This window comes from Bos javanicus, chromosome 18, assembly GCF_032452875.1.
Source record: "Bos javanicus breed banteng chromosome 18, ARS-OSU_banteng_1.0, whole genome shotgun sequence".
Lineage (NCBI taxonomy): Eukaryota > Metazoa > Chordata > Mammalia > Artiodactyla > Bovidae > Bos > Bos javanicus.
Genome location: NC_083885.1, coordinates 60,602,802 through 60,615,047, shown reverse-complemented (window position 1 = coordinate 60,615,047; position 12,246 = coordinate 60,602,802). Strand labels below are relative to the sequence as shown.

Here is a 12,246-nt window from a genome sequence, read left to right as displayed (position 1 = left end):
ATTGAATTCTTCTCCTCAGGAGGCCAAGAATCCAGGGGTCTTTTTTGGCTGAACAGCAACCTTTCAACACCCTCACAGTGCTCACCAGAATCCTTGACTTGGTTTAAGTGAATTAACCCACACTCAGCCTGGAGAGCCTGAAGCACTTCACTCAGGGTAAAGTGTAAAAGCTGAACTGCAAGTACTCCTGTTTTCTCTGCCTGATTCAAGCTTTAACCTCTCTCAGAATTTCCTGCCCTAAATCGTCCCCTCCATCAGGATTACGTGACCCGTTTCAGAAATGACCTCACTGATGCCCTCCCAACAGAGTTCTGTGTGGTCCTGTGGGAGTATCAGTGTGGTTTGTAGGACGTGTTCCAGGAGATTCTAAGCAGTGGCCCGGGTTAAGGACGTGGCTCCTGGTCCATCTGGCCCATCTGAGAGCTGAGCCCCGGAGTCAGTCTGAGGAGAGGCAGCAGGGTTGGTCGAGCTGGGTTTGGACGGAGGAAGTCAGTCAGCTCACATCATCTGTGTGAGTGGAGTGTTAGGAGCTCTCTATGGGGAGAGAACAATCAAGAAATGAGTTCACAGGCTGATCTCCAGGTAGAAATTGATTGTTCCTGAATCTCTCCTGAGACAGAGGACAGGAGAGGTCGGTATTCTCAGCTTTTCAAAATCCTTTTGTTTGTAGGAGCGGTGGTTGCAGAATATAAAGTTGTGTTGATGCCCTCCAAGGTATTTTCTCAAAACTCAGAAGTGCGTTTGCCACGTAATATCCCCAGAGAAGACAGAGCAGGAGGAAGAAGAGAAGGAAATGGCAGCTTCTCAGGTAAATATCCTGTCCTGGGTCTCGGGCTGTGTCTGCTTTTCCTCCTAAAATGCCCAAATGAGAATATGCAAGCCTTTAGCTCTCTGCTCCTAATTTTTCTTCCTGGGCATTTATTATCATCTTATTTTTTCCTATTTCATATTATGATAGTGCAGACCAGCCCTTTAGACTATTTCCTGCTGTCCCAGAGCTTTTGCTCCATTGTCTGCATTCTCGCTTTCTATGGAGAATGATGAATTCTCAACGTCAATCAGCGACTTTCAACTGTTGAAAATATTCTTTTTGTGAGAGATCAGCATTTGGAGTCACTCCTATCCTTACTCCCACTGGGATGTGGTTTGGTGTTGGGATTTTAGGGACGTTGGGAAATGCAGTAATGACAGCACCTGCATGCAATTTAGATATTTAGAACAGAGTTTGAAAGTGGCATTATACACAGAATCAACTCTCTTCTGTCCATGGGATTTTCCGGGCAAGAATTCTGCAGTGGGTTGCCATTTCCTCCTCCCTGGGATTCTCTCCACCCTGAGACTGAAGATACATCTCCAGCACTGGCATGCAGCTTCTTTACCACTGAGCCAGCTGGGAAGCCCAGTGACTCAACTCAGTGGTCCAGAGTTTTTCACAAAATTTTCAATGGGCATTGTACAGGGACTTGATGTTAGAGAACTATAGGAAGCTGGCCTGCTTAGATGATGACAGCTTCCTTCCAGAATCCCTTATCTATCTACTGGGTTTTGGTTCCATCATTTCTAGAATGTTTCTGAAAATTTTTGATTCCCACAATAGTTTGAAATCTCTCCTTTCTAAGGGAAATGGGTATGTATGAATTTGGAAAGAAAGGCTTCAGGATAATTCATTATGCTGGTAATCTTTTTCTTCCTTGATGTACTCTGCCTCCTTCTGTGAAAGTCAATTCCTAGGCAGGTTGATAAGAAGTCCAGGGTCCTGAGGAGGAAGGGGGAGGGGGGTGGTCTGGGACTCTCGCGGAGGAGATAGGGGTCTGCAATTCTAAAGGAGGAAAAGACAAATACCTTTTTTCCCTTTACATTCCTTGGTCTTAGACACATAAAATGACTTTTTTATGTCTTTATGAGTCTTAGACACAGGACTTTTTCTTTAAGCCCAGAACTGATGATTAAACAACAAACAACTCGGTTTAAACTCTGTACTAGGGATTATATAACAAAATGTATCCTGCTTGAGCACAGTTTCTCCTTCCTGAAAACATTCTGACTAATCCTGATATCTTAGAATTTATATTATGGGAGAGGGTCTGGTTCAGTTCAGTTCAGTTGCTCAGTCTTGTCTATTTGCAACCTCATGGATTGCAGCACACCAAGCCTCCCTGTCCATCACCAACTCGCGGAGTTTACTCAAACCCATTGAGTCGGTGATGCCATCCAACCATCTCATCCTCTGTCTTCCCCTTCTCCTCCTGCCTTCAATCTTTCCCAGCATCACGGTCTTTTGAAATAAGTCAGCTCTTCGCATCAGCTTGCCAAAGTATTGGAGTCTTAGTTTCAGCATCAGTACTTCCAATGAATATTCAGAACTGATTTCCTTTAGGATTGTGGGAGTGGGTCTGGTAAAATTTGTACAACCTTGAGACATTCTTTTGATTTATTGTAATTACTGATTAAAAAAGTATATAGCTCCCTTGCTTAGACTAGCAAGGGGGGCACTCTCCACCCGCTTCTGATGTCTACGTCAGAAACTTCTCTGTCCCTTTTTCGCTTTAATAAAACTCTGCTACACAAATGGTCTTCAGCGATCAGCCCTGGTGCCTGGTCCCTGGTCCCAAAGTTAAATCTTCTTGTTTGGAGATCATGAATCTGACACCCTTCACTGGAACCTATCACTGCATTCTAGGTTAGTGGTAATTGTATAAGCTCTGTAGTATTAAATAGACACACCTGGTTTTTGGGTTTTTTTTTTTTTTAGATTTTTTTTAAATTATGATTTTTACTTTACAATATTGTATTGGTTTTCCCATACATCAACATGCATCCGCCACAGGTGTACACGTGTTCCCCATCCTGAACCCCCTTCCCACCTCACTCCCCATACCATCCCTCTGGGTCAAGTTCACAGTTACACACTTACTTTGCCTTCGTAGTACTTAACCAGTATCTCAGGATCTGGTGTTATGTATTTGTTAGTGTTATATAGGTGATTTGAATAAAGGATTTGGGGAAATCATTTTCCAGGCTGTATTAACATTGTCTCTTGTGTTCTCGTCTCAACTGAACACATATTGGATTGGACACTGATGAGTCTCTGAAACACAAATATTCCTTTTTGTGATGAACAGGTCTTGTGGGCTCTAAGCTGGACCTGATTACCTTTCTGGAGCAACTGAATGATCCCAGGACTATAAGGAGAATGGAGGCAACAGCCATATTCCCAGGTATGTATGAATGGATGGAGATGATGACTCAGATAAGAGGTCCAAGGACCTAGAGGAAGTCATCCTTCGTCACGTGGTTTTGGAAGATCATCTTCAGTGGAATTGATTTTGGAAAACCTGGGTTTGTGTCCACTGCTGTCATAGAAATGTATCACCTGCCCTAGTCTCTCTTAAATCATTCATAAATTCATCTCCAGTGATTACTTTCCTTCATCGCAGTGTGAACTAAAAGTCTTCTCTTGTCTTGTGAGAAACTGCATTCATTGGTTGCTCTTCCATTTCCTGGGGGTCCTAGGAAAACTGTGCCCATTTTGAGTAACTGTATGACAGTCCTTTTAAGGTTTCCTTGTACCTCTAGCCAAAAATGTGTGAGTGAAGTGGTAGACAAACTGCTAAATTTCTAGGAATATTGGGGACAGGTTTTTGTTTTCTGATTTATAACTTCCTATCCACTGGGAGCTAGAAGGACCTTCTAAATAAATTTCAAACTCAAAAGCTTTTTTCACTACAGAAAGCAAAACCTCCCGAAAATGAAAGACTGCACATCTCAGGTTGACTTCAAAGTTTCTCTTTTCCTTATATGATCTCATATTAAATATCTTAAGTGTGTTTGCCCCACTAAATGTGTTTACCCCATTCTAAAATGCAAAAATATTTACTGTATTCAATTAACTCATAGAATTTTAAAATGAACTGGCAAAAATGTTTAGCACATTTTGCACCATATTATTAATACTTGATTCAAGTTATAAACATTTCTAGATTATATAAAGAAATTAGTTTAAAAATTCTAATTGGAATACAGCTGTTTTACAATTTTGTACTACTGTATAGCAAAGAGAGTCAATTATACCTATCAGTCAGTTCAGTTCCGTCGCTCAGTCATGTCCAACTCTTTGGGACCCCATGGACTACAGCATGCCAGGCTTCCGTGTCCATCACCAACTCCCAGACCCTGCTCAAACTCACGTTCATCGAGTCAGTGATGCCATCCAACCATCTCATCCTCTGTCGTCCCCTTCCTTCTCCTGCCCTCAGTCTTATCCAGCATCAGGATGTTTTCCAATGCATCAGTTCTTCACATCAGATGGTCAAAGTATTGGAGCTTCAGCTTTAGCATCAGTCCTTCCAACGAATATTCAGGATTGATTTCGTTTAGAATAGAGTGGTGTGATCTCCTTGTAGTCTAAGAGACTCTCAAGTGTCTTCTCCAACACCACAGTTGAAAAGCATCAGTTCTTCGATGCTCAGCCTACTTTATGGTTCAACTCTCACATCCATACATGACTACTGGAAAAACCATATCTTTGAGTACACAGACATTTGTCTGCAAAGGAATGTCTCTATTTTTTGGTATGCCGTCTACATTGCTCATAGCTTTCCTTCCAAGGAGCAAGCGTTTTCTACTTTCCTGGTTGAAGTCAACATCTGCAGTGATTTTGAAGCCCAAGAACAGAAAGTCTGTCACTGTTTTGATTTGTTTTCCCATCTATTTGCCATGAAGTGGTGGGACCAGATGCCATGATCTTAGTTTTCTAAATGCTGAGATTGAAGCCAACTTTTTGACTCCTCTCTTTCAGTTTCATCAAGATACCCTTCAGTTCCTCTTTGCTTTCTGTAATTAGGGTCGTGTCATCTGTATATCTGAGTTTATTGATATTTCTCCCTGTTTTGATTCCAGTTTGTGTTTCTTCAAGCCTGACATTTCACATGATGCAAAGTGAAACTGAAAGTCACTCAGTTCTGACCAACTCTTTGTGACCCTATGGACTATACAATCCATGGACTTCTTCAGGCCAGAATACTGGAGTAGGTAGCCATTCCCTTCTCTAGGAGATCTTCCCAACCCAGGGACCGAGCTGAGAGCTCCTGCATGATGTACTCTGCATATAAGTTAAATAAGCAGGGTGACAATAGGCAGTCTTGACATATTCCTTTCCCAATTTGGAACTAGTCCATTGTTCCATCTCCAGTTCTGTTTCTTTTTGACTTGCATACAGATTTCTGAGGAGGCAGGTAAGGTGGTCTGGTATTCCCATCTTGTTAAGAGTTTTCCACTTTGTTTTGATCCACACCGTCAAAGGCTATGGTGTAGTCAATAAAGTATAAGTAGATTTTTTTCTGGAACTCTCTTGCTTTTTCTATGATTCAATGGATGTTGGCAATTTAATCTCTGGTTCCTCTGCCTTTTGTAAACCCAGCTTGAATGTCTGGACGTTCTCGGTTCACATACTGTTGATGCCACGCTTGGAGAATTCTGAACCTTACTTTTGTAGTATGTGAAATGAGTGCAGTTGTGCGCTAGTTTCATCATTCTTTGGCATTGTGTTTCTTTGGGATTGGAATGAAAACTGACCTTTTCCAGTCCTGTGGCCACTACTGAGGTTTCCAAATTAGCTGGCATACTGTGTGCAGCACTTGAGCAACATCATCTTTTAGGACTTGAAACAGCTCAACTGGAATTCTATCATCTCCACTAGCTTTATTCATAGTGATCCTTCCCATGGCCCACTTGACTTCAGACTCCAGGATGTCTGTCTCTAGCTGAGTCATCACATGATCCTGGTTATATTGGTCATTTTGATCTTTTTTGTATATCTCTCCTTGTATTCTTGTCCCTTTTTCTTAATAGTTTCCACTTCTGTTAGGTCCATACCATTTCTGTCCTTTATTGTGCCCATCTTTGTATGAAAAGTTCCCTTGGTATATCAATTTCCTTGAAGAGATCTCCAGTCTTCCCCATTCTATTGATTTCCATACCACTTTGGTCTCCACAGAGCTATGAGTACACTTCCCTGTGTTTCACCCAGGGAAGTATTTTTAAAAGGCTCTCTTCTTATTTAATTTCTTAAGAACTAGCACTTCATTTAGTTTATCTTATTTGTAATCCACTTCCTCAGACACTGTCTTATGTGTCCTGTTTCTGATTCATTTTCTGTCACTATCATTTATGATTTTTAGATTGAAACATCTAATAGAACATTCTCAGAAACATGTTTGAAAAGAACTGGATTAAAGAATTATCAGGAGCCTAGGATTTGTGAAAACGTCTGGTGTCTCTACTTAAGACAACTAAAAGCAAGAAGTAATTTTTAGATTGCCTATTTTCTCTTCATTTAGTGGTTTTTGTAGGGTTTGATGTTGCTTTGCTCTCTATATCCTATTTCTTTGCCATCTCATTTTGTCCAGTTTTCTGTCTGTGATCTCTGTTTTGACGGCTACACGAACCTAGTTAGTCTTCCTTCTGGTGTCTGCAACTTGGTGGGTGAGGTTGGTCCAGAGGTTTGTGCCCTTATCCCCTTGATCTGGGCTTTGATTGGATTACGATGACCAGAGCTTGCCCTGGATACTGAGGGGATCTTCCCAATTGCTCTGTGGTTTTCAGTGTCCTCTTTGTGGTGATACCTGCTCCCTGGTTGGTGGAATAGAGCCCCAGATGTGTTTCTGAGCTGTGTTTCTGATCTGTGGTGAGAGGCTGGTGGGATTGGGGCACACCCACTGGGAGAGAAGCCACTGAATATTTCTACTCGCAAAATATGCTCCACGGAGTGTGCTCTGTGTGTCACCTTTCATGCTCTAGCAAGCTCTTGTGTGATCCTATTATTGGCATTGCTCTTGGCCCCACCCTAAGCATGGGTCACCCTGTTTATTTAACTCATATGTAGAGTACATCATGAGAAATGCTGGACTGCATGAAGCACAAGCTGGAATCAAGATTGCTGGTAGAAATACCAATAATCTCAGAAATGCAGATGACACAACCCTTAGGGCAGAGAGTGAAGAAGAGTTAAAGAGCCTTTTGATGAAACTGAAAGAGGAGAGTGAAAAAGTTCGCTTAAAACTGAACATTCAGAAAATTAAGATCATGGCATCTGGTCTCAACACTTCATGGGAAATAGACGGGAAACAATGGAAACAGTGACAGACTTTATTTCTTCGGGTTGCAAAATCACTGCAGATGGTGACGGCAGCCATTTAATTTTAAGATGTTTATTCCTTGGAAGAAAAGTTATGACCAACCTACACAGCATATGAAAAAGCACAGATATTATTTTGCCAACAAATGTCCGTGTAGTCAAGGGTATGGTTTTTCCAGGAGTCATGTATAGATGGGAGAGTTGGGCTATAAAGAAAGCTGAGCACTGAAGAACTGATGCTTTTTAACTGTGGTGGTGAAGACTCTGAGTGACTTGGAGAGCAAGGAGATCCAACCAGTCCATCGTAAAGGAAATCAGTCCTGAATATTCATTGAAAGGACTGTTGCTGAAGGTGAAACTCTAATATTTTGGCCACCTGATGTGAATAAGTGACATTAGAAAAGACCCTGATACTGGGAAAGCTTGAAGACAGGAGCAGAAGGGGACAATAGAGGATGAGATGGTTGGGTGGCATCACTGACTCAATGGGGTCCCAAAGAGTCGGACACGACTGAGCGACTGAACTGAACTGAATCACTCAGATGAACCGTTGGGAGGAAACTGTAACCAGAGACCTGCTTACAACAGGGCAGTTGGCTTTTCTCTTAGGAAGTGAGTCCAGAAAGAAAGAGGGAGACCGGAACCCACATTGTTGTTTATAACATAACCACAGAAATGACATACCGTTACTCCTGCCAGAATCTGTTGATACACAGAATGCTTCTGTTAATTGTTGTTGCGGCTGCTGCTGAAGTGATTACGTTCTACTTTTCGTCACTGAGGAGACACCCATCTTCACACACTCACAATTCAAAGGGCTTTTGAATTTTCCCCGTTTTTCAACTTGCTGAAAACACCTCAGATTCCCATAGAGACACCTCTCAAAATTTTTCTCTTTTGCCTTAATTGTTTGAAACACTAGTTAGAACAAGCAGGAAGCAGCTCTGCTCCAGAAGGAATCAAAGAGATTTAAAGGCATCAAAAGGTAGAGAAAGGAAGCACAGCTGGACAGAAGGACCAACAGACCCAAAATTGACAGGAGTGGGGGTGAGGGGAGGCAAGGCTCCGCCCCCACCGGCCCCGCCCCTACGTACCTGCGCTTTTGGCCTCTTCCTACCCTCGACCTTAGGACGCCTCTTGTTGGCCGCGGCGTAGCTCACTCACCTTCCTCTGTCATACAGGAAGGAAACCTTTCAAGTGTACAGAATGTAGCAAAGCATTTATCCGTTGCTCACATCTTACTCAACATCAGCGAATTCATACTGGAGAGAAACCTTATAAATGTACAGAATGAGGCAAAGCTTGTAATCAAAACTCAACTCTTACTCAACATCAGTGAACACATACTGGACAGAAACCTTATAAATGTACAGAATGAGGCAAAGCCTGTAATCAGAACTCAACTCTTACTCAACATCAGTGAACACATACTGGACAGAAACCTTATAAATGTACAGAATGAGGCAAAGCCTGTAATCAGAACTCAACTCTTACTCAACATCAGTGAACACATACTGGACAGAAACCTTATAAATACAAAGAATGTGACAAAGCCTTTATCCGTTGCTCACATCTTACTCGACATCAGCAAATTCATACTGGTGAGAGACCTTATCATTGTACAGAATGTGGTCAAACCTTTATTCAAAGTTCAAGTTTAACTGCACATCATCAAATCCATACTGGGGAGAAATGATACAAATGTAAAGAATGTGGCAAAACCTTTATTACAAGTTCAAATCTTACTCAACATCACCGAATTCGTATGGGGGACAGACGTTATAAATGTACGGAGTGTGGCAAGGCCTTTATTAACAGTTCTTGTCTTACTAAACATCAGCAAATCCACTGGGGAGAGACGGTATAAATGCACCGAATGTGGCAAAGCCTTTAATCGGAACTCAATTCTTACTACACATTTGCAAGTTCATACTGGAGAGAAACCTTATAAATGTACAGAATGTGGCAAAGCCTTTAGTCATAGTGGTCATCTCACTAAACATCTCCGAACACATGCTGGTGAGTGATGGAATAAGGGATGGAAGATGTTTGCCCTAAACATACATCAGAAAACAAGAGTTTATACAAGAAACCTATGGAAATGTAACAAATATGTAGAAAACTATTTAATCAAAAATCAACTTGAAATAAATTACAGAGATTGCATACTAGAAAGTATTTCATCAATCCTCTTTTCTAAATTTTCTCTAGATGGAGAGTTACTGTAGAGAGCAATCCATAGTTAAAAACCAGAAAATGGATATATTAGCCAGGATCGTGAGATAAAGGTTGACAGTTAGAAGGCTACACCTATTAGCAATGTATCTTTGTTTACAATGACTTGATTTAAGATTAGTTGAAAAACAAAATGAATGTAATTCAATGCTCAAATAATCCATATTATGCTTTGTTTCTAGTGTGAATGAAAAAAAGTTTTTGAAGGTTAATGCTTCAAAGATTAGCCTTTTTATGTTGTGTTGCAACCATTTCTATCTATTTTCCATTAGAAGATGAAGGATCAGTTCGGTTCAGTTCAGTCACTCAGTCATGTCCAACGCTTTGTGACCCCATGAACCGCAGCAGGCAAGGCTTCCCTGTCCATCACCAACACCCGGAGTTTATCCAAACTCATGTCCATCGAATTGGTGATGCCATCCAGCCATCTCATCCTCTGTCATCCCCTTCTCCTCCTGCCCCCAGTCCCTTCCAGCATCAGGATCTTTTCCAGTGAGTCAACTCTTCACATGAGGTGGCCAAAGTATTGGAGTTTCAGCTTTAGCATCAGTCCTTCCAATGAACACCCAGGACTGATCTCCTTTAGGATGGACTGGTTGGATCTACTTGCAGTCCAAGGGACTGTCAAGAGTCTTCTCCAACACCACAGTTCAAAGGCATCAAGTCTTCGGTGCTCAGCTTTCTTCACAGTCCAACTCTCACATCCATACATGACCACTGGAAAAACCATAGCCTTGACTAGACGTACCTTTGTTGGCAAAGTAATGTCTCTGCTTTTGAATATGCTATCTAGGTTGATCATAACTTTCCTTCCAAGGACTAAGTGTCTTAATTTCATGGCTACAGTCACCATCTGCAGAGATTTTGGAGCCCCAAAAAATAAAGTCTGTTTAAAAACTGTTTCCACTATTTCCCCGTCTACTTCCCATGAAGTGATCGGACCGGATGCCCTGATATTGGTTTTCTAATATCATAGTTATCTAATAAAGTTTGAGCTTTAACCCAACTTTTTCACTCTCCTCTTTCACTTTCATCAATACCGTAATGTAAAATGTACAACGAACATCTAACTGGAGGTGTTTGTATTTCATATGAAGTATCCTGGGAGGTTGCCATAATATAAGTGATCATGAAATCTTTCCATGTATTAAAGTAAGAAAGAAGTTGGTTCTATTGTTTTTTGTTCAATATTTATTTATTTGGCTGCATCAGATCTTAGTTGCAGTATGTGGGACCTAGTTCCCTGACCAGGGATTGAACCCAGATCCCCTGCATTGGGAATGCAGATCTTAGCCACTGGGCCACCAGGGAACTTCTCCAAAAGTCGGTTCTAAATTTTCAATACTTAATATCACTTGAACTGTAAGAACACAATCACAGTTCACTCCAATATTGATTTATCTTTATAATATGAGCATAAGTGAAGTATATTACTTGACAACGTTGAAATAAAGACACCTGTGATAACCTAGAAATGTATTAGAAACCCTTTCCAGAAAAGGCATGTAATTAGTGTATTTCTTGTTTACTGTTTCCTAGGCTTTGTTTTGTAAGTCATAAACATAATGATCCTCACGTCCTTTTATCAGAAAAATGAGTATTTCTCTGTGCTTTTAATCTATTAGTCATGGATCATACTGTGGATTGTAAAATGTTTAATTTCAACCTTGTGTGAAATTAATACATGGTTATTAATAAAAGTGAATGGTTTCTAGTGTTTCAATTGATTGTAATGAATGAAGTGTTAAGATTGTGATCAGCAGTCTTGCCCAACCCCAGGTTCTACTTTACAGGTCCCCCTTCAATGACACCCTCACAGAGCTCACCAGAATCCTGCTCGTCTTGGTCCCTCAGTCTGCGGAGCCCAGGGCACTTCACCCAGGGTCACTTATAAGCCTGAGTTCCACTTACTGGCACTGTCTGGGCCTGGTTCTAGCCTTCACCTCCCACAGGGTCCCTCAAGGCTTGCTGTGAGTTCTCTCATAAACTCACCAGCTTCAATTTTCCTTTCTTCTTCTGTTGAACTAAGACTTTCCATGGGATCATTTTAGCAAATATAAATTTAACAAAGTCACAGGAAGGACAATTAAAAAACATGATTGCAAAATTCTGAACTAAGATTCATAAAATTTTACCACATGTAAAATTCTCAGCACATGTCTCTCATCTAGGCTTAAAGGAACTGTTTTCTCATGCCTTTGACATACATTGAATGCAATATATAAATATCTGAAGGTACATACATTAGCAGTGAGAAAACTAATATAGAATGTGCAAGTGTAGGAGTTTTAGTGCATATTTATTTAAAGAATTTTGGAATGATAGATCCAAAGTGAGAATATCAGCATGGTAAATATCAGATTTACCACGAATTTACAGAGTTGTCAACTAATCTGTTTTGTCGACTTTTCTTTTTTTTTTTTTTTGTTTTGTCGACTTTTCATGGAATTTATTTCCTTACATGTCAGGAGGTTGCGTTTGTTAAGGAACTGCCACACTGTCCTCCCTAGCGGCTGCACCAGCTTCTGTTCCCTTCCGTCATGTAGGAGGTTCCCTGATCTCCATAGCCTCTTCAGCCTTTATTATATCCTTAGTGGGCATTTTGATAATGGTTATTCTGACTAGAATGAGGTGATACCTCATTGTAGTTTTGTTTTCCTTTTCTTAATAATTACTGACGCTGAGTGTCTTTCATTTGCCTCTTGCCCATCGAAATGTCTTCTTTGGAGATATGAGGTCTTAGTCCAATTTTTGATTGAGTTCTTTTGTCCCTGATATTTTAAACGTTTAAAAAATTTTTGCCTGTTGCTGTGTGCAGGCTTCCTCTAGGTGTGGTGCATGGGCTTCTCATTGCGGTGGCTTCCTCTGTGAAGCGC

General features: G+C 41.0%; 1 protein-coding gene and 1 long non-coding RNA gene across 2 annotated transcripts in view; both read left to right on the top strand.

Annotated features, from left to right (window-relative positions):
• Positions 1–12,246, top strand: part of LOC133230991 (KRAB domain-containing protein 5-like) — a 141,034-nt gene that overhangs the window by 105,031 nt on the left and 23,757 nt on the right. The window lies entirely within an intron of this gene.
• Positions 258–3,881, top strand: LOC133231008 (uncharacterized). The gene is made up of 2 exons (XR_009731011.1): positions 258–808; positions 3,123–3,881. It is a non-coding gene; the product is annotated as an uncharacterized LOC133231008 (long non-coding RNA).